This window comes from Drosophila miranda, chromosome XR, assembly GCF_003369915.1.
Source record: "Drosophila miranda strain MSH22 chromosome XR, D.miranda_PacBio2.1, whole genome shotgun sequence".
Classification (NCBI taxonomy): Eukaryota; Metazoa; Arthropoda; class Insecta; order Diptera; family Drosophilidae; genus Drosophila; species Drosophila miranda.
In genome coordinates this window covers 31,234,131-31,256,925 of record NC_046674.1, presented here as the reverse complement: position 1 = coordinate 31,256,925, position 22,795 = coordinate 31,234,131, and the positions used below count along the sequence as shown (strand labels likewise).

The 22,795-nt window shown below is 40.0% G+C and overlaps 1 long non-coding RNA gene across 1 annotated transcript; it reads left to right on the top strand.

Annotated features, from left to right (window-relative positions):
• Positions 1-2,654: 2,654 nt before the first annotated feature.
• On the top strand, positions 2,655-3,095 carry LOC117186647. Its single transcript, XR_004471624.1, has 2 exons — positions 2,655-2,838; positions 2,902-3,095. It is a non-coding gene; the product is annotated as an uncharacterized LOC117186647 (long non-coding RNA).
• Positions 3,096-22,795: the final 19,700 nt, after the last annotated feature.

The following is a 22,795-nucleotide window of genomic DNA, read 5'->3' as shown; positions in this document are numbered from 1 at the left end:
AGCGGTGAGTTTTGTATTTTAGAGTTTACTAATGCTATCTGTTGCTGAAACTCCTGTTTGAGGGTGTCCTCCCTCCTAGTGTTCTCTCGCGCATGCACTGTGAGTGCGCTTTGCACGGCCGTGTCAATTATAGCTCTGAGATGTTCAGCGTCCATATCTGTTTTTTCGGTTTGGCTGCACGCAGCGGGTTGGTCAGCTTGGTCAGGTACTTGTAGGTCAATGAACCCCCCAAGCAAGCTTGCTAACGTTCTGGCACCAAGTTTGTGTCGTTTCTGTTTTTTGTTTAGTTTATTTCTGTCCATTCGGATTATAAACAGATTTATTGTAAGACTACGGCATGAATGGTCACCGAAATGAAAATTCTCTAACTCACTCGTTTTAGTTTTATTTTTACTTTATTTGAAATTTACTTTATTATTGGAACTCTCACTTTTCAAATCACTTACATGTTTTCTAGCTTAGATATATCCAGCGCAGCAGTCGTGTTTATATTCGAGCGTGTAGTTATCCCTCGCCGCGGTCGTCGCGTTGGAGGTGCAGGGGACAGTGGAGAGTATACATATTTGTCTCTCGCCGCAGTCTTTGTGTTTTTTTTTTTATGCAAGATTCTCTTTCTCTCGTCTCCTTTTTTATTGTGTTATTTGTTGTTTTACACACACACACAAAAAGAAAAATTATTATTTTTTGTTTTCTCACTTTCTGTTTGAGTTTTCACAAAAAAAAAAATTGTACACCTTGTTTGGTTCTTTTTACGTTGGGCGCCAATTATTAAATTACACAACGAGTATGCTGTTATTAGGTATTTTTATTGGTTATGTTAAGTTTACAATTCCTCAGAAGCGTTAGCTAGCTGAGTGATATCAAACGTTGGAGTTATGATAGTTATTGAATTCGGTAGCGGTAGCTGACCGAATATTATGAATGAGAATTAATTGATCAAGGCGAGCGATACGCTGCGCTTTATTTGGATTCAAACTTAAGACTAATTATAAATGAAATTAAAAGCTATGATTGCTGCCGGCTTCGCGGACAGTGCTGCCGCGGCGCTGCCGTCACTGCAGAACGGTCGCCGCCGTTCCAAGAACTTCAACGTCGCTGGCAGCTGTTCGGCACCCGTGGGAACCGCTTACTTTCGCCTTGTGGGTGGTGTTGAATTACTGCAGCTGCGTCCGCCAAACCTGTGACTCTGGTCGTGGACCTCGCTGATATGCTAGGTCAGCACACGCCCAGTGTCGGTGGTTAACTTATACATCTTTCGTTATCTATTAAAATACAGCCTGTCCAGCTCGTATTTTTCCAAAATATTAACTGAAACTTACGTTTCGTTAATTTATTTTATACTCTGTTCCTTCCTATAGGAGGGAAATCAGAATTTTTTATTGTGCTACCTTTAGCTGGCAGTGAACTAGACACTTGTTCAGTCTGAAAGGAGCTGGTTTAACTCCGTGCTCTTACCACAGGGGGGAAACAACGGAGAGTCTCGAAGGACCAAAATGTTAAGACCTTAAAAGAAAAGTCTAGACATTTGCGAATTGAGTTGTAAATTCAAACTAAATTGTATTCCTAAAATCAGAGCCTTACACTATCGGTTTTGTTACATGAGTGAATGTGTACAATAATATGTTTATGTTTTGAACAGCATAAGTATTTTGACAAAATTTTTTAATTTTAATATCAAATTCAATTAAATAATATTTAAATCTGGACTTTGGGGAGGCCAGTTCAAGGTGGTAACACCAACATCCCTCAAAAATGTGGTGATCATTCGTGCTTTGTGGCATGGGGCATTATCCTGTTGCAGGATTAGAGACTCTCCAATCAGCCTATTACCGGAGGTGAATGCGTGTTCATTCAGCGTGTGTAAATAATTGCCCTGGTTCATCGACCCGGTGATAGGAATAAAGTCTCCTAGCCCACTGTAGGCAACACATCCCCAGAACATGACAGAGCCTCCGTCATGGCTCACTTTTTGACAAACGGGACGTTTCTTTTTTCTTTGCTCTGTGGGCATTCTTATGAAGACTTTAGTTTTTGATGAGTTATACTCAAATGAGCTTTCATCAGTCCACAGGACGCTTCTCCAGAACTCTTTTGGCTTATCCACCTACTCCTTTGCAAAGGCCAGTCTCTTAAGTTTGTTTTCCTTTGTTATAAACGGCACGTCCTTGGACTTATAAGTATTAAAATGTCCTTCCTTCAAACGTCGTCGGACTGTTCACTGATTGGGTTCTCTGCCGTCAAGTTGAAAAAGTCTGCAGCATTTTGAGGCTTCAGAAACATTTTTTTTTAATCCGCGTAGAAGGACTCGGTCTTCAGTTGTAGTTGTTTTACGCTTAGCGCCTGTTCTGGTTTCTTAAGATATAATGTTTTTTAAACTTATTAATTTGATAGTGCACAGTTTGACGCTACACTTTAAATTCATTTGTAATCTCTTTTGATACCGTTCCACCGTTAAACTTTGCTACCATTGATGATCTAACATCTAAACTTAACTCAGCCGTTTTTCCCATTTTCTTAAATTGCTTTCGAAACAAATTTAGTTTTGTATGCATAATTCTATTATTCTATGCATAATCATCTGGACATGGAAAAATCGGATAACGAAATTAAACCGCCTGCAGCGAAAAGAGGCAGGAAAAATTTGTTTACCCAAAGAGTTTTATCTTGTTTAGATAAGTGGAGGATAATAATGCAGCCATGCACTTGATATCCGCTATAGCTGAAGCTTTAGGCCACGAAATCAGTGAATATGCTATTAATAGGAGAACAATACAGCGGCTGCGAGAAGATAACCGACAAACAATATCTCTGTCGGCAAAACAAAACTGTCAAAATTTGGTAAAAGAACTTTATATTATTTACTTACGTATTCTTTTACAAGTTAGTCACGTTTATTCTCAGATGTCAGCAGTGGTTCATTGGGATGGTAAAATTCTTTCTGAACTGACTGGGCACGGCAAAGTTGAACGATTGCCAATCATTATTTCACATATTGAAGGCGAACAACTTCTGGGAGTGCCAAAATTAAGTGCATCTTAATGACCGAATGGGGAATAGTTGATAAAATAAAAACAGCCTGTTTTGATACAACTGCATCCAATTCTGGACGACTTAATGGCGCTGCATTCCGTCTAGAGCAACTATTAGACCGAAACCTTTTATACCTCCCGTGCAGACATCACATCAGTGAAATATATTTGCGGGCAGCCTTTGAGTCATGTGCCGAAGCTACATCAGGTACAAACGTTCCACTCTTTGCCAGATTTAAAGATTCCTGGAATACTATTGCACAAACCAAGTTTCGGTTTGGTATCACTGATCAGTACGTTGCAACGCATTTAAATGACAGAAGAAATGCAATGATTATCTTCTGTCAAGTTGAATTGAGAAAACATCATGCGCGTACTGATTATGTTGAGTTGTTGGAGCTAACTCTAATTTTTTTGGGATCGGTTCCAAAGGTCATCGTTTCCGACTCCCTGGACCTAAGGCTGCTCGCTGGATGTCTGAGTCGATTTTTACCTTAAAAATATATATTTTTCGAGAGGAGTTTACGTTAACAACTCGAGAAGAAAAATATTTGCGCGACGTATCTATTTTTGTAGTGCGTTTTTATATTAATTATTGGTTCCGGTCAACATTAGCTATTGAAGCTCCAAATCTGGACTTTCAATTCATATGCGAAATGTGCACCTATAAAGAAGTTGATCCAAAAATTGCAAACGTCGTTCTAAAAAAGACTTGCAGCCATTTATGGTATTTATCTGATGAAAATATCGCAGCAACTCTTGGCACTTTGTGTTGACCATGATGATGTCGAAACTTCTGCAAAACGCCTAATTTTGAAAGAAAAAGATTTGCCAACGTTCATTACAAAGAGAGTATCTGATTTTGTGACACCTAATTCTGCTACATTTTTCGATCGCTTTAATATTGCCAAAGATTTTTTAACTGACGACCCTTCAGAATGGCATAGACATGCAGATTTTAAAAATGCTTTAAATATATTAAAAAATTTAAAAGGGGTTAATGATACAGCCGAACGTGCTGTTAAACTTATACAGGACTATAATCAAATACTAACCAAAAAAGAAGATGAGTTTCAGAAGTTGCAAAAGAATATGCTAGTCAATATCCATTGAATAATAAAAATGCCTTAATATAATACAAAAATGGTCGCTTAACTATTTATTGTTGGCTCAAATGTTAACCAATTGGGCTGAAATTTGGGGGGCTGGATTATATTTTAATGTTCTAAAGCACAAAAAAATCCGATCAGAGCAATATATAGTATAGCTGCCATAGGAACCATTGGCCAAATATCGTATTTTTGAACTTTGACCTTAAGTCGCCACCTCTAAACGTTGTCGAATCAGGCTGAAACTTTATATTTTATTGTTTTATAAGAAAAGTAACATTTTTAGACCCTGAGATTTTTGATTCCGACACATTTTTTTTCGCCCATACAAATAAGCGCAATATATATATGTATTTATATGTATGTACATGTAGAAGGCATATACATTAGAATGCTCATTTGACCACTTGGAATATATTGCCTACACTGCAGTTCACACGCTGCAGGACAATCCACATATACATAAGTGGCTGATCATATTACGGCGGTTGTGTTACTTAAACATTGCAACAGAGTGTCTCTATGTTTATGAGCATGATACTCTACATTAACTTTGAGCATATGACCACTTCACATATTGTATATACTACAATACGGTGGGCACATGCTTAATTGGCATACAACATACTACACCTCCCTTTTTAGAGAAATAACGTAATATAATTACATTTGTAGTTATTTGAAAATCTTGTTTTTTTTTTTTTTGGATATCTTGCATCTGATGCTTTGGTATTATAATATTTCTTATTTCTGGCTTTATTATTTTCTAGCGATATTCTAGCTCTTTGATGTGCTATTTCTAGTCTAAACTTTATTTCTTTTGCATAGTCATCTATGTTATAAAATGGATCTATTCTAGTTACTTTATTAAAATCTATGAACTGTCTGGGTAATCTGCCAAAGACTAGTTCTAATGGACAATATTCATGCGATGCCGAGAGTGTTGTGTTCAAACAATAAGTAAAATATTGTATCCAATCATCCCAATCGGTTTTGTCCGCAGATATGTATGAACGAACGTATTCATTGAATGTTCTATGACTTCGTTCTATTGTCCCTAAGGTTTGGTGGTGGTGTGCAGTGGACGTTATGTTGTCTATCTTAAGATATTTGCACAAAGCATTTATGATTGAATTCTTACATTCTGTTCCCATGTCCGTAATGAACGTCTTCATTGGACCGTACTTCAGAATAAAGTTTTCAAATATTGCTTTGGCAACGGTTGCTGCGCTTGTATTTGGAATTGGAATGGATACTAAATACTTTGTTAAATCGCATGTTAGCGTAACTGCATATTCATTGCCATTCTCTCAGCATGGTAGTGGACCTATAGTGTCCACCATCACTCTTTTGAAGGCCATGGTTGGTGTTTCTGTTAATGTCAGTGGGATCTTAACATGAGTTGTTATTTTAGATTTTTGGCATTTTTGACATTTACGTATGTAGTCATTGACATGACGAGTCATGTTTTTCCAATAGTAATGTCTTTTTATGCCGTATACCAGCTTGCAGCTTGGCTGAGCGGAGAACAGTACGTCCGTCAAGCTACGCTTCAGCCCAGAGATGAATACACGGAGTGCGTCGCCTCTGAACTTTTCGCACATGCCCTTTGCCAAGCTAATGTCGTAGGTCATGTGGGCCTTGTTGGTCCACAAGGTAAGTTTCTTTTCTACCTCATCATAGTACTGTAGAATCGACATTCCGCCTTGCCTCAGCGTGCCCATTTCTTGTTCAATTACATGTATGGGTCTCTTATCGCTGTATGTGAAGTCTAGTCTTGCGATGACGGCCTCGAAGTTCAACGGTGTGTTGAATGATGTCAAGACCGCATCTGCTGGGCCCCTAATCTTACTCCGGATTATGAGTATGGCCCGGGAGCTTCCGTCATACCTTTTGAAAATTTTGTATGCGGCATGGGCCGCCTGTCTCCATGCTACGTATGTCTCCTGAGTTCCGTGGAACTCGGGGACGCACTTCACTGCGTCGAGAGGCTCATCACAAAGGACCCCGTCGGTTATTTCTACATCCTCATAGACTTTCACCTCGGGTACCGCGAGAGGTGAGTTTTGTATTTTAGAGTTTACTAATGCTATCTGTTGCTGAAACTCCTGTTTGAGGGTGTCCTCCCTCCTAGTGTTCTCTCGCGCATGCACTGTGAGTGCGCTTTGCACGGCCGTGTCAATTATAGCTCTGAGATGTTCAGCGTCCATATCTGTTTTTTCGGTTTGGCTGCACGCAGCGGGTTGGTCAGCTTGGTCAGGTACTTGTAGGTCAATGAACCCCCCAAGCAAGCTTGCTAACGTTCTGGCACCAAGTTTGTGTCGTTTCTGTTTTTTGTTTAGTTTATTTCTGTCCATTCGGATTATAAACAGATTTATTGTAAGACTACGGCATGAATGGTCACCGAAATGAAAATTCTCTAACTCACTCGTTTTAGTTTTATTTTTACTTTATTTGAAATTTACTTTATTATTGGAACTCTCACTTTTCAAATCACTTACATGTTTTCTAACTTAGATATATCCAGCGCAGCAGTCGTGTTTATATTCGAGCGTGTAGTTATCCCTCGCCGCGGTCGTCGCGTTGGAGGTGCAGGGGACAGTGGAGAGTATACATATTTGTCTCTCGCCGCAGTCTTTGTGTTTTTATACCCGATACTCAAAATGAGTATTGGGGTATATTAGATTTGTGGTAAAAGTGGATGTGTGTAACGTCCAGAAGGAATCGTTTCCGACCCCATAAAGTATATATATTCTTGATCAGCATCAATAGCCGAGTCGATTGAGCCATGTCTGTCTGTCCGTCTGTCCGTCCGTCCGTCTGTCCGTCCCCTTCAGCGCCTAGTGCTCAAAGACTATAAGAGCTAGAGCAACGATGTTTTGTATCCAGACTTCTGTGATATGTCACTGCTACAAAAATATTTCAAAACTTCGCCCCGCCCACTTCCGCCCCCACAAAGGACGAAAATCTGTGGCATCCACATTTTTAAAGATACGATAAAACCAAAAACGCAAAATCGTAGAGGATGACTATATGTTTTAGAATGTAAGATCTCAACCAGATCGTATTATTATTATAGCCAGAATCAAGAAAACAATTTCATTCTTTCTCGCTCTGTCTCTCTCTAACACACAGGTTTCATGGTCGGTTTTGCCAATTGCAAAATATGAGTTCAAGGATCTCAGAACCTATAAGAGCCAGAGCAACCAAATTTGGTATCCACACTCCTGTGATATCGGACCTTGACCGTTTTGTGTCCAAATTTCGCCACACCCCCTTCCGCCCGCGCAAAGGACGAAAATCTGGGGCATCCACAAATCTCAGAGACTATTAAGGCTAGAGTAACCAAATTTGGTATCCGCACTTCTGTTAGATCTCACTATAAAACGTATATCTCAGAATTTCGCCCCACCCTTTTCCGCCCCCAGAAAGGACGAAAATCTGTTGCATCCACAATATTGCACATTCGAGAAAACTAAAAACGCAGAATCATAGATAATGACCATGTCTATCAGATTGCTGAATCTGGACCAGATCAGATAATTTTTATAGCCAAAAGGAACAAATCAATTTGCACTGGCTACGCAGCGCCCGACGTCACGCTCAGATTGATTTTCTGTCTCTCTCGCACGCACTCTTTGTCGTGTCGTTTAATATTTAATACACACAACGTTCCCCCTCGTTATTGTTTTCTTACTTGTTTTTTAATTTCCTCAACTTGGCTATGCGGGCTTCGATAGTTCTTTATATATATAGGTTCGTCATCCCTCAATCTCAATTTCTGTTTATAAAAATTATTTGTTGTGATTGATTCGGTTTCAAGCCCGAATACGTCACTAAAATTGGTGCATAGTTTAGTTAATTGCTTCTTGAATTGTACTGGGAAATGTTTGCTTAATTCAGCTATGACAGTTTTTTCTCGAATTATTTGAGTTGTTTGAATTACCTTGTAATTCGAAAGTGATTCATATTGTATGTTATTTATATGTATGTACTAATTGGTTGGTAATGGTTGTATTCAGCAATCGGACAAATGTATTATTTTTTTAAGTTATTGTATTTGCTACATAAATACCAGGTTGAATTTCCTGGTTTGGGATTAATATGGTTTCTATATCGGACGTTAATTCTATTTTTCTGACAACTTGTGATCTTGCTGGTAGAAGAATTGTATTGTTACCAGAACTGTATGTTATTGGAACATAAATTTTAATTTTTATATTATTTGGTCGTATTATTAACCAATCCTCTGAAGGTTTTAAGTCTATTAGGCAGATTAATTCTTTTATGAAATCAATGCCTATTATTCCATCACACGGAATTGCAAAATTCTGATTAACTAAATGGAAATTGTGTGGAATTATGTACTTATCTGTCTGTAGCACTATTAGGGCAAGGCCTTGGGATGTTATTATACCTTCCCCTATTCCTTGAATATCTATTTTATTTTTTGTTTGAATGTCGTTAAAGACATCTGAATTTTCTTTTAATAGTGATATATTGGCACCTGTATCTATAAGGAATGTAAGTTGTTTTCCTGTTTTAGAATTGGGGAATGCCACGAATATATTGAGATTGAGGTTGATTGTGTGAACCGCTGGATTTTTTAATTAAGTGTATGTAAAGGATCTTGGGAGTTTCCCGAAGCTGTCTGGGTAACACGAACATTGTTCTGTCGTGTGTTTCCATTGCTATTGTATCTTTGGTTGTTATAGGTTCCACCGTTATTACGGTTATTTCCCCTATAGCCACCACGACCTCTATTGTTATTATAATTATTGTTGTTGTAAATATGGTTGTGGTTGTAACCACGACCATTTCCTCTTCCACGAAAGTTACCTCGGAAATTACTACCGCGGTAGACTTGTCCTTGTCTGGTGTACAATATTGAACTTGCACTACCAGTCATCTCTGTACTACACTGTATATATTTTGTTACGGCATCATTCATTGTTGGGAATGTGCCTGCTTCTAGTATTGTTTTTAGTCTGCCGTGCTCGCAATTGTAATAAGTGTGATAATAATAGTAATAATGTGATAATAAGATAACTTCAATTCTTGGAGCGTCTGCTCCGCAGTGTTACTTTATTCCGAATGATTCTTATAATTTCATGTTGGGTTCAGCTAACCCGAAACATGCAATGCTTATATCTATGTCTTATATTTATGTGTAAGTATATTGGTGTATGCATATTTGTATGAATGTACATTCAGAAGGCATATACATTGGAATGCTCATTTGACCACTTGGAATATATTGCCCACACTGCAGTTCTCACGCTGCAGGCCAGTCCACATATAAGGGACTGATCGTATTACGGCTCTTGAGTGTGGTTGTGTTACGTAAACATTGGGACAAAGTGTCTTTATGTTTATGAGCGTGATACTCTACATTAACTTTAGGCATATGACCACTTGACATATTGTATACACTACAATACGGTGGGCATATGCCTATTTGGCATACAACATACTACACCTCCCTTTTTAGAGAAATAACGTAATATAATTATGTAGTTATTTTGAAAAAATTATTTTTTTTACTTGGATATCTTGTATGTTGACTATCTCTATTTTAAAATATTTGTGTTCATTGATAAATAACTTCTTTTTTTTTATTTTAATATATTTGATTTAATTTAACTCCATTCAACCTTAATTTTTCATTTGACCTTCCTAGAAGAATTTAAATTTTCTCTATTTTATTCCCATTTGTTTTTTATTATATATTATAATGTTACGGCTACGGGCTGGTTAAATCTTGTTGGCAATGCAGCCTCAGCAGGAAAGGGAATCGGGGTTAGTGCACTATACTGCGCTCTGAGCTCAGCTCGCCGGATGGGGTCGGGGTCTTTCCTATCCCTATACTTCCTTGTTCTCGCCATATATTTTGAAAATTTAAGTGCACTGACACAGAATCTACTTTGATCAAAACAAAAAAAAAACAAATGTAATCAATCCCCGGTCGGCATAGATGGCAAGAAGGAATCCGGTAGTCGCGTATTTAATTTAGTGATCCTAGGTGTAGGAGATCACTAGTTCCTCTATACCCTCCCTACCTTCGGCAATGCGTGGAACGATGTTGGCATGGCCCCTAACGTAACTACCGCTGCATTATTACACTCGATGCATCATTGGCATTATGTACTTAGACAGAATGGTTGTTATTTATTCCAAATTCATGTCAATTCAAAATAGTTCTATTAATCAAGATTCAAAAGATTCATATATAACAAAAGGTTCATTAACTTAAGAATATAAAATACAATTCATAGCAAAACTGAGCCTTTTTACTCACGAAGGTCAACATTTCCATTCAATACGAAATTAATGATCATTACCAAATTCAAACACTTTCCTTGACGAGCTCGTTGGGCCCAATGAACTGCTTCGGTAGCTGTGGAACAATATTAATTATATAAAAATAGTAAAGAGTTAAAGAATGACATTTTGGCCGACATTGCCAGAGTGAATCAAGGCTTAACATTGAGTTGATTAGGAAAGGACTTAAGACATATGATAAAGAAATTAATTCTATAGGAAAGATATTCCTTAATATAACTGTATATGTTTATATGATTTTACATTTAAAGTCAAATTTAATTGAAGTGCAAACACAAGAATGCAAGCAAAAGAAAAGAACAAGACAAAGCAAAGAGAATGTCGATGATCAAATTAATGCACGTTTATATGTGTGTGCATACGCACGCATATGTCCGAATTCTCTTCGAACGAAAGCTCGCTCTTGGCGTGTGAGTTATCACGCTCTCCCTTTCATTACGCTGCACCGCTGCTATACCCTGCTATTTCGCGGGTATGTTCGTACTCACGAATCGATGATCACATGTTGTCCACGACACAGGTCACCCTAAGTTCCGATTCCTGATCTTGTATTCACATCTTCTGCACAATTTTAGCTGACATAAATTTCCACTTTAATTCCTAGGCGTTGTCAATTCCGCATCAAGGATGTTGAGTTGCATCTCGCAAGATACGAATAGAGGGCATTCAAAAGTCGATACAGATCGTCCGTACAACGGAAACGCTGGTAATTCGAAGCGGCCAAAAATAAGACACTGGAGGTTGCGTGGGGGGGGTTAGGCGTGAGAGCGCCAAAGCACGGCAGACCTCCAGTGACCAAGAGATTCTGTAAGAACTCTCCAAACCTGCTTTCCTCTATAATCACGTTCTTTTTCTCTACGTAGCACTGTGCACTTTCACCACACAATATAGCTTGATCTTGCTTTTTAGTCGATTCTCCGCCGACTTGCAGTTATGTAATTTGGTATGTATTATGTTATACAGGGACACGTGAACTTCCACTAGAGTTTGGCACTATTGGCACAGGCACAACCGAAGTGTTTTGGGAGAAAAATGGAATTGATCCGCGTGTTCACCGTCGCTGTCGGCTTAAGCGGCATAGACGAGCTTTAACGGGACCCTTCCATGGAATTCGGTCTCGAGAGACGAAAAAGAACATTCGAGCAATTAAAGCTCCATATTCGAAGTAGCTGTTTTTAAAGCCTTGGTGTTCGAACTAATCAAGTTGGCGCGTGATTTGAATCTGCTTTATATCTGGGAAATTATTAGGGAATTTAATCTGGGTTTGCTTCACTGGCCACTACAATATTTCATTATATTATATATATATATTTTTTTTTTTTTTAATTTTATTAGGTTGATCAGACCCCTTTTTTTTCTCTTTCATGAAACGTTTCATTGATTATATATTTTTAACCTATCCTTATGTACTTTTTGTTTCTTATTCTTACTATTTTTAATGTAAATGTTATCATTATCCTCTATTTTTTCTACTATATTTGGTCCTAAATATACTGGGTCTAATTTGTGGCCTGCTTCATTTCTTATAAGTACCTTATCTCCTACTTTTAATTCAAAATTTCTTGTTTTTTCATCGTATGCTAATTTCCTATAAGCCTTGGCTTTTTCTAACATAATTCTAGCTCTTTTGTATGCTATTTCTAATCTAAACTTTATTTCCTTAGAGTAGTCATCTAAATTGTAAATAGGATCTATGTAATAAGTTCTGTTTAAATCTATGAACTGTTTTGGTAGTCTGCCAAATACTAGTTCGTATGGACAATACTCATGCGTTGCTGATGGTGTCGTGTTGAAACAATAAGTGAAATATTGAATCCAGACATCCCAATCAGTTTTCTCTGCAGAGATGTACATATGAACGATGTATTCATTAAACGTTCGATGACTTCGATCTATTGTCCCTAATGTTTGGTGATGATATGCAGTAAAGGTGAGATTCTCGATCTTCATATACTTGCATAGATCAGTTAAAATCTGGTTTTTATACTCTGTTCCCATGTCCGAGATGAACGTCTTCATTGGACCAAACTTGAGTATGAAATTTTCGAATATAGCTTTTGCGACATTATTTGCGCTTTTGCTTTTTATTGGAATGGCTACTAAATATTTTGTAAGGTCACAAATTAATGTGACTATGTATGTAAGATATTATTTAGAGTGTTGTTTATTCGTATTATTATCGCGGTGGCCTGGTATGTGTGCCTACAAAAGTTCTTAATGTTACGGCTTATTTCTGCTGATTTTCTGCTGCTGCTTGAGTCGCGTCCGTATGCTGCTGTTCTCTCCTTTTCACTGCTTCGCTCGGTTCCTCTTCTTCTCTGTCCGCTGTTGATCTGCTGCTGTTACTACTGCTGTTGCTGCTGCTGTTACTACTGCTGTTGCTGCTAATCAGCTGTTCCTCTGCTGCTGTTATTACTGCTGTTGCTTATCTCCGCTGCCCCCTCAATAGGCCAGCTGGCCCACTCCTTCTTACACTCGGTCATCCTGATTAGTCATCAGTCCCTGATGACCATGCGTCCTCGTTTTCTACAGAAAAGCTCCATAGTTTCATGTTATCATTGCTTGTGGTCGTATTGCTTGGTCCTTCGACGTCTGCTGCCTTCCGAACATTATAGCGTCCGCCTCGTTTCACGTTGGTTATTTCGTATGGTCCTAAGAATTCGCTGGCCATCTTTCTTCCGGTTACAAATTGTGTTTTACGTATGGCTACGAGATCTCCGACCTTGTATCCGTATTCGCATTTCCGCTTTTTATCGAATTGTTCCTTGTATCTGTCCTGGGCCTGCTGAATATTTTCTTTTGCCTCTTGTCGCATCTTTTGCCTCTCGTCTTCAAAATTATCAACCATCTCTTTTTCTATTAGCTGAAGTATGTCGCTATCCGGTCCACAACGCATTTTTACCCCGATCATCAGCTCAAATGGACAACGCTTTGTAGACACATGAACAGTGCTGTTAATAGCCCTCTGAACTCGCGGTACGAACTTATACCATCTTCCAGGTTCCTCCGACGACAATTTGGAAATGATGCTCAGAATAGATCGGTTTACGCGTTCAATTTGTCCGTTTCCTCTTGGTACCCCTGTGGTGCTCCATATGTGTTCGATGTTCTTTTCCTTGACAAACTCCTCAAAGCTTGAAGATGTAAATGCTGCTCCACGATCGCTTACTATGCGTGCCGGATTACCAAATACATCAGACCACTCCCTTAACTTCTTGAGAACTTCGTCTGCTCCTGTTGTTTTTGTGGGATACATCCATACGAACTTACTGAAGCTATCAACCATTGCGAAGATGTACTTGTACTGCTTTGAAGTAGCATCCATAGGCCCAAGGTGATCCACGTGTATAGTATACAGCGGCTGCGATCCTTTGTCAATTTGATGCAGAAATCCCTCTTTTTTGCCAAGCTTTTTGTTGTAGATTATACATTTCATACAGTTTCCTATGATCTGCATTACTTTTCCTTCCAGATGTGGAATCCAATAGCTCTGCTGTACGGTATGCATTGTTTTTTGAGCGGCAAAGTGTCCTGCGTTGTGAGCGTCGGTTATTATTTCTTTTTCTAATGACTTCGGTATTGCCAGCAAGTCCGTGCCTTGCACCACTTTGTATACGAGACCAGCCTTCAACTTAAAGTTGTCATATGGTTTACTTTTCAAAATTTCGGAAACTGCTTTGATCGTCGTATCCTCCTGCTGGGCTTTCTTAATTCTTGCTGTGACTTCCGAAGATACCATCATGACATCAATTGGGTACCTACTCAGGCAATCCACATGCTTCAGCCGTTCTCCTGGTCTGTGTTCCACTTCAAAGTCGTAGTCCTGCAAGTACAGGACCCGTTGGGCTACCTCACGCGGAACGTCTTTCTTGCTTAACGTTTGCTTGAAAGCAGCGCAATCCGTTACGAGCTTAAAGTTGGTTCCAAGTATGTACTGACGAAATTTTTTGCACGCTAGGAAAATTGCTTTGGTTTCCTGTATAGCTATATATATAGCTATGCTGTCGTGCTTCAGACTCCGAGGTTTTCTTACTCCAGAATAAGATCGGATGCAATTGTCCTTCGTGCCATTGTAACAACGCCGCTGCAAACCCGTCCTTTGACGCATCAGTGTGTATCTCGGTTTTTGAATTCCTGCGATAAAGTTTCAAGACCGGCTCTTTCACCAATGCTTCCTTTAATGTAGCGAACGCCTGCTGCTCCTCCAGACTCATTTTAAATGGGACATCTTTTCGCAGCAGATTGGTCAGTGGTTTGGCGATTAGCGAATAGTTTCTTATGAATTTACGGAAAAACCCAGTTAATCCTAAAAACGACTGCACAGCCTTTATGTTTTTCGGCATCGGGAACTTGCTGACGGCTTTGGTTTTCTCCAATCCAGGCTTGATTTCCCCTCCTCCAACTTGATGACCCAAAAATGTAATGGTCGACTGCAGAAATCGGCACTTCTTCCACTTTATCTTCAGCCCGTATTCAGCTGCTGCATCAAAAACCTTCTTCAGCTTTCCCAGGCATTCGTCGGCGGTTTCAGCGTGTATAACGATATCGTCCATGTACAGGTCAAGAATGTTTTCATTTATAAGGTTTTGAAATACAAAACTTATAAAACGGATGAAAACTGCTGGCGAATTGCAAAAACCGATAGGCGCACGGTTGAACTCAAAGAGGCCTTCCTTCGTTATGAACGCCGTATATTTTTTGCTGCTTTCTTCCACAGGAACGTGGAAAAACCCATTTTCTAAGTCCATGATGGTGAACACCTTAGCATTTTCCAGTTTTTCCAGCACCTCTTCAACGATTGGAACGGGAAAGCAATCTTTCAAGACCATCTTGTTCAACTGACGATAGTCCACGCAGACCCGGCTGCTCCCATCCTTTTTCTTGACAATTACAGTCCGACTGGCGAAATTTGATGATGAGCGTCGTATTATCCCAGCGTTGGCCCATTCATCGATCTGCTGCTTGACAACGTCGGCTTCGCTGATGGCCACTCGACTTGGCGAATGTCGAAACGGCGCTATTTTCTCGTCCGGTACGATCTTCAGCATGATCGGGCACACTGCAGTCTGCTTCTTTTCAGTAAAGTCCTGAATCATTGATTGGACGGCATCTCTGAGCTGCGATGGAATGTTTATGTCAGTATTTGCTTCGACCACGTTGTAAATACTTATCTGTTTGGTGTCCTCAGTTTCCTCCCCCGGCAGGGGAGAAAACTTATATCCTCCTGGCGTTGATGTCATTGTGAACTTGGATATAAAGTCGTGTCCAAGCAACAATTCGCATCCGACGGCATGATCGGCCACCACAAGGAATTTGTGTGCCAGTCGCATTCCGTCGATCTCCACTTCTGCCGTAAACTGCCCAGCGGAGCGTGTGATGCTGTTTCCAAGTCCCCTCAAAGTTGACGAACTGGCTTGCAGATGGATACCACTCATTTTGCCGAACACTGACATCTTTATTAGGGAAACATCTGCACCGGTGTCTATGAGCCCCTTGACTTGCACGTCGTTAATTTTAAGAGACTTCAGGCGTTTTTCCTCGTATGCAACGTTAACGGCAGCAGCACTCGGGCAATCCTTAGACATGTGTCCAGTCTGATTGCAGCGGAAACACATTAATGCAGCTCGGCAATTCTTGCGTAGATGCTCCTGGGATCCACAATTGTAGCAGTGTTGCTTCCTTTCATATTTGGTGAAATTGGACTTCTTTCCGAACGGCTGTGAGTCTTTTTGTTTCGGGGCCAAGCCCCCATCAACCGCGAGCGTTCTTTCGTAGATTTCGTACTTCTCTCGCAGCTGCATCCATACAAGGTGTACTTATAATCCGTTTTTAAATTCAGTCCGTCGACAATGTATCGAATCACCGACTCCGTGTCTGTTGTCCCACGTGCAGCAATGCGTTTCATATGTAGTATATATTCGTGAAAACTTTCGCCGGCAATCTTCACTCGCATAGACAATTGATTGTGAATTTGCGCACTGCATAAACGCTCACACTCAAACTCCTGTAAAAGTTGGTGACGCAATTGGCCGTACTCATACACTGCTGTGGACTCGAGAAAAAGAGCGGCTGTACCTGTCATTTCTGCTCGGGCTTGCACGTATTTTTGTTTGTCATTTAGTCCGTATGCTTCAGCGTTTAGCTCGAAGTTAATAAACCACTGCTGTACCGACATATTTTCTCCGTTGAATTCTGGAATAATTTTGGAAAAATTTTCCACTACCAGCTTTGCATCATTTTTCTTGTCTATTTCATCAGCATTTATTTTCATCGAGAGCAGTTGAACCAGCTGTTGGAGCGTCTGTGTGTTTTCTTCTAGGAGTGTTGACCTCATCGCTTCCTCGCTCGCGTTTTGCTGCATATTCCCGGCTGGTGGTCCACTTGTATTTTCCATTATAATTCTACTGCGCAATACTCTTGTGGGCAGCCGGCTTGAAACAACCCTTTTTTCTCGGTTCTTCTTTTCACCCACTCGCTGTCTCGCTTCCTCTGCTTGCGGCTTCTGAGAGTCTAATGCGCAGTTTTTTTTGCACCGAGTTTTTGCTTTTCCGTCTCGCTTCGTCTGCTGACGGCTTCTGAGAGATGAGACACACAATTTTTGATTTTTTCCACTTTACACAGGCAGTACGCGACTGGTTGAGCCCCCAAATGTAAGATATTATTTAGAGTGTTGTTTATTCGTATTATTATCGCGGTGGCCTGGTATGTGTGCTTACAAAAGTTCTTAATGTTACGGCTTATTTCTGCTGATTTTCTGCTGCTGCTTGAGTCGCGTCCGTATGCTGCTGTTCTCTCCTTTTCACTGCTTCGCTCGGTTCCTCTTCTTCTCTGTCCGCTGTTGATCTGCTGCTGTTACTACTGCTGTTGCTGCTGCTGTTACTACTGCTGTTGCTGCTAATCAGCTGTTCCTCTGCTGCTGTTATTACTGCTGTTGCTTATCTCCGCTGCCCCCTCAATAGGCCAGCTGGCCCACTCCTTCTTACATGTATTCATTGCCATTTTCTGATTTAGGTAGCGGACCAACTGTATCCACTATTACTTTATCGAAAGCATTCACAGGTGTTTCTGTGAGAGTCAAAGGAGTTTTTGTGTACGTCTTTGTTTTAGACATTTGGCATTTTTGACATCTACGTACGTACTCTTTTATATGACGTGTCATATTTTTCCAGTAGTAGTGTCTTTTTATTTTCGCTAGCGTTCTTGTTATGCCACTGTGGCCTCCTTGAATTGGGTCGTCATGGTATGTAGACAATATTTGTTGTATCTCTTTTTCATCTGTTATTTGGGTCACCGGCTGGAGTAGCGCTACTCTTAAAGATTTTAATATTTCATTGCCCATATTTTTAAAAGAATCTATTGAAATTGATTCAAAGATCTTTTCGCTCGATGCCACTTTGAGTTGGCTGATTTTTAATATACCGGCCTCTTTTTCGAGCCTTTGGAAGAACTGACCTAGGTCGAGAATTCCATTAGTATATAAATCGCTAACTTCAATTCTTGCGATAATTTTATTTCCATGTTTAAATAAACATTTAGATTCTGTTATGCGCAAGGTCACTACTTTTCGTACTTCATCATTTGTAATGACTTCATGTACGTTGGGCTTAGATACATTTTTATGACTTTGCCTTCGCAGAAGTTCATATTTTTCTACTGTACAGTTTTTATTTTGTCTACTTTGTCGCCTGGTAGTGACTTTCAGGACTTTATGTTGCATGTCTTTGAGTTCTTTTATAGTAATACGTGAAAGTGCGTCTGCTACAAAATTATCTTTCCCCTGTAGGTATTCTACTGTGAAGTCATATTCTTCCAGTTCTAGCCGCATGCGAGTTAATTTCAAACAGGGATTAGTCATAGAAAAAAGATATGTTAATGGTCTGTGATCCGTTTTAACAGTAAAGTGTTTGCCATAAATATATGGTCTGAAATGGGTAATTGCCCAATGAATTGCCGCTAACTCTTGTTCTGTTGTGCTCTTATTGCTTTCCCCTTTTGTAAATGAACGAGATGCATAAGCTATTGGGAGCTGAATTCCGTCACGGTTCTGAGTTAGAACCGCTCCGCAAGCTTGTTTACTAGCATCTGTTATAATGCAAAATTCTTTGCGAAAATCAGGATATTGTAATAATGTGGGGTGCATAAGCTTTTCTTTAAGGTATTGGAATGCGTTTTGGCATTCACTTGACCATTCAAAAGGAACATTCTTTTTACATAATCTAGTTATGTGCCGTGAATAGTCGGCGAAGTTTTTTATAAATCGACGATAATAATTGCAGAATGCTACAAATCGTCTCGCGCTGTCCGCATCTTGAGGGACAGGATAATTTTTGATGACGTCAAATTTCTTGTCATCTGGCAATACTTCTTTGTCAGTGCATTTGTGACCCAAGAATGTCACTTCATGCATGAAAAATGAACATTTTTCTGGATGCAACTTTAGGTTATATTTCCTACATACATTAAAAGATATTTATTTATTTATTTATTAAATTAACAAATTATCTGTTAATAGTGGTACTTAGTTACTAAAGGCGGAAAAAGATAAGTTAAAAGTTAGCTAAATTTAAATGATTATAAATATTGCATGCAATTAGTTTAAGAGACAGTTCAGGGGATAGGGTTAGACAGAGGGAGTTATAATTATGGCATAAAACCCTAAAAGGTTCATGATCAGCATAATTAGACCTACATATGGGTAGACGGATAGGCCTAAAAGTACGGGTAGGTCTGGATGGAACGGCCAAGTCAATCTGACCCAAGAGAGTTTGGGAGTCAACAGTCCCAAGAAGGAGCTTGTGCACGAACATTACGCCATTGCATATTCTGCGATGGTGCAACGACGGCAGGTCAATAAGATTAAGCCTAGACCGGTAGGGTGGCAAGATTCTACCCGAGTCCCAGTTAAAGTTCCGAAGGGCAAAAATTAAAAATTGCTTTTGCACGGATTCAATAACAGCCTGCTGCTCTTTATACTACGGGCTCCACACACAAGAACAATACTCCAATATAGGACGTACTAACGAGATGTACAATTGTTTCGTAACGTACGGGTCGTCAAACTCCTTGGACCAACGCTTGATGAACGCTAAAACACCCTTAGCTTTATTTACAGTTGCAGCTATATGGCTGTTAAAACACATCTTATGATCATAAAGGACTCCGAGGTCATTTGAACTCGAAATTCGCTCGAGGACATGATTTCCTAGAACATATGAGACATATGAGCGCGACTGTAAAATGTCATAAATTTGCATTTGGAAAGGTTCAGAAAAAGAAGATTAGTTGAACACCACAATAGTAGTTCACTTAGATCCAGTTGAAGGCGTGTGTGCAAATACCAATCAGAGTAAGAAAGACAGATTTTGACATCATCAGCATACATTAGTGTAGTAGAGTATGTTATAACTTGAGGAAGGTCATTCACAAATAAAATAAACAGAAGCGGGCCCAGATGACTTCCCTGTGGCACACCTGAAGTAACATTAACAGTATTTGACAACACGCTAGAAAACAACACACGTTGAGTACGGTTAGAGAGATAGGACAAAATCCAATCTAGAAGATTCGTTGGGAACCCTAATAAGGAGAGCTTTTGAATAAGCAGAGCATGGTTCACAGAATCGAATGCCTTGCTGAAGTCCGTAAAAACTACATCCGTCTGCAAACCAATTTGAAAACCACGGTGGATTAGGTTAGAAAATTCAAGAAGGTTAGTCGATGTTGAACGATGTCTGAAAAAACCGTGTTGCGACGGAGATATCAAGCTGCAACAAAGATGTTGCAGTTGCCGGGTGACCAGGAACTCAAGAAGCTTCGGGATGGCGGAAAGCTTTGCGATACCACGATAGTTTTCAATGTTTGATCTTGAACCTTTTTTGTGAAGCGGAATGATGTAGGACTCATTCCAAATTACTGGGAGACAAGACTGTGCCAAGGAGAGGTTGAAGAGAAAGGTCAAGGGTTTGCAAAGGGACTGGGCACAGTGTTTTAAGATGCAACTTGGTACCTTATCTGGACCCGCAGAAAACGATATGTCCATAGATGACAAACCTTCAAGAACAACGCTTTCCTCGAAAAAGGGCAGAAAAATACTGTTAGCTTGAGGTAGCTGGTACGGATACGGAGTGGATGCGTTGTAAATATGAGACGAGTACGTTGTTTGTAAAAAGTTAGCGAATAAATTTGCAATACCAACAGCAGAAGCTTCTGTTTTGTTCTGGTAATGAAGGGACGGAGGAAAAACGTTTGACTTGCGCTTAGAATTAACGAACGAATAGAATTTTTTAGGATCACTACGAAAATTACTACTACATTGTGAAAGGTAATGATTATAACACTGACTATTGACGGCAAGGAACAGAGAGCGAGCGGAGGAGTATAGAGCTTAGGCCAACGTGGAGCCCGACTTCTGGTACTTTTTATAGAGCCGGGATTTATTATTTTTAAGTATGACAAATACTTGGAGAACCAGGGAGGCTTGGACGATACAGGTACAGTGATATCTGGAACAAACGTATTAAGGGCGGAGTAAATAGAACTATAAAACGAGTTAACAGTTGCATCTATGTTCGGTAATGAATAAAGAAACGACCAATCAACACGCGAGAGATGTAGATCTAAATCAATAAAGTTTGTTTTGCGAAAACACTTTATGTGACAAGGAGCCATGGAACTGTCAGCACCTCCAGATTGTGTACACTCCAGTGATATCAACAAAGTTGGATGGTAAGGATCTTCAGGGAGAGATATTGGGCTTGCTCTAGATACAGTAGCAAGAGAACCATCGTTAGCAAAAACGAGGTCAAGAAGTCTGTCCCTAATGTTTTTAACGGCATTAATTTGGACAAGGGAAATATCCGTTAGCCCATTGATAAAGTCATTATGGCAATTGGGAAACAACAGGTTAGCGTCATTACAAGGCAGCCAAGAAAGAAATGGGAGGTTAAAGTCCCCCATGACAATAATTCGATCATTGCACCCTAATGTAGAAACAACATTATTAATTGCTGAAAGGTGGTGTAAGTAAAGCTCAGCATCAGACCTGGGAGGAATGTAAGAGCAGGTTAAATAGAAAAATGCGGAGCCAACACGAACTTTGACTGCAACAAATTCAATTCCATGAATGTTATTGAATGGGAATAACTCAGATGAGAAAACAGATTTAACTGCAATCAGAACCCCACCTGCAAAAGATGGGCGGTCCATTCTATAAATAGTGTAACTATCAATGAAAATTTCGTGATCATTGACAGAGGAGTTAAGCCAGGTTTCGGTAAACGCGATGGCATCGAAATCAAAGGACGCGCTATTAGTATTAATTTGACGCAACTTTCCCAGCAAACTGCGAACGTTCTGATAGTGCATGGAAAAATAGTACATCAGTTTTTTGGTGCATGTTCGGTAATTCTTGGATTCGAGTTCGAATCTTTGAGAAGGAACTCATGCACAATTGTATGCTCAGGCCATATTGACGGTTCTAGAGAACAGGATAGTAAAGAATCAGGGAGAAGAATTTTAAATGATGATATGTTGCGCTTATGTTTAAATGAAAATTTAGTCACAACTATATCAACAGGCGAAGTGTTAAGTTTAGTGGCAAGATGTTGTTTAACATCCTCCGTTGTAGCCTCAGGAATAAGACGAGAAACAAATATTGCTTTCCGAGGGACCACTGCTTTAAGTTGAAGTCCCGAGCGAGATCGAGATGGTGGAGCCACACCTAAAAGAGAATTGGCAAGACGTCGTCAGCAACCAGCACACCCGCACTAGGAGCACTCACCGCGTCAGAAGTGACGGCCACAGAAACTGCAGGGATGGGATTGATGCTGTTGGGGAGTTGGGTGCTCGAAGGAAGCACATTGCTCGGTGTAAAGAACTCCGGAGCCACCGTTGGCGGATTTACAGACAACGGCGTGGCATGCCTACACGGAAATGCTTCCGATGGATGAAGGTGGGAGGCAGGCGTACCAATCGGATTAGGTTGCAAGAGATTGGTATCATTATGCGGAATTTTCCGTCTAGGCGATTCGCTCAAGAGTTTGAGCCCAAGAAACTGTGATTCAAGGGCAAGAAATTTCTCGTTGAGAGCCACAAATTGTTTCCGGACATCCAGAAACCCAGTTCGAGTCTGTCTCATAAATGTGCGCATTTCGGCCTCAATCTCCCGACAAGCCAGACATGACCAAGACAGGCCCATGCGTTTCGAGATCAGATCATTCAGCCGGCCAAAATTTCCACCACCAGCACATTTTATGTGGGCAAAATTGTCGCACAGCCAGCAGCTAAGAAATGAATCACCAATGATAACACCACCGA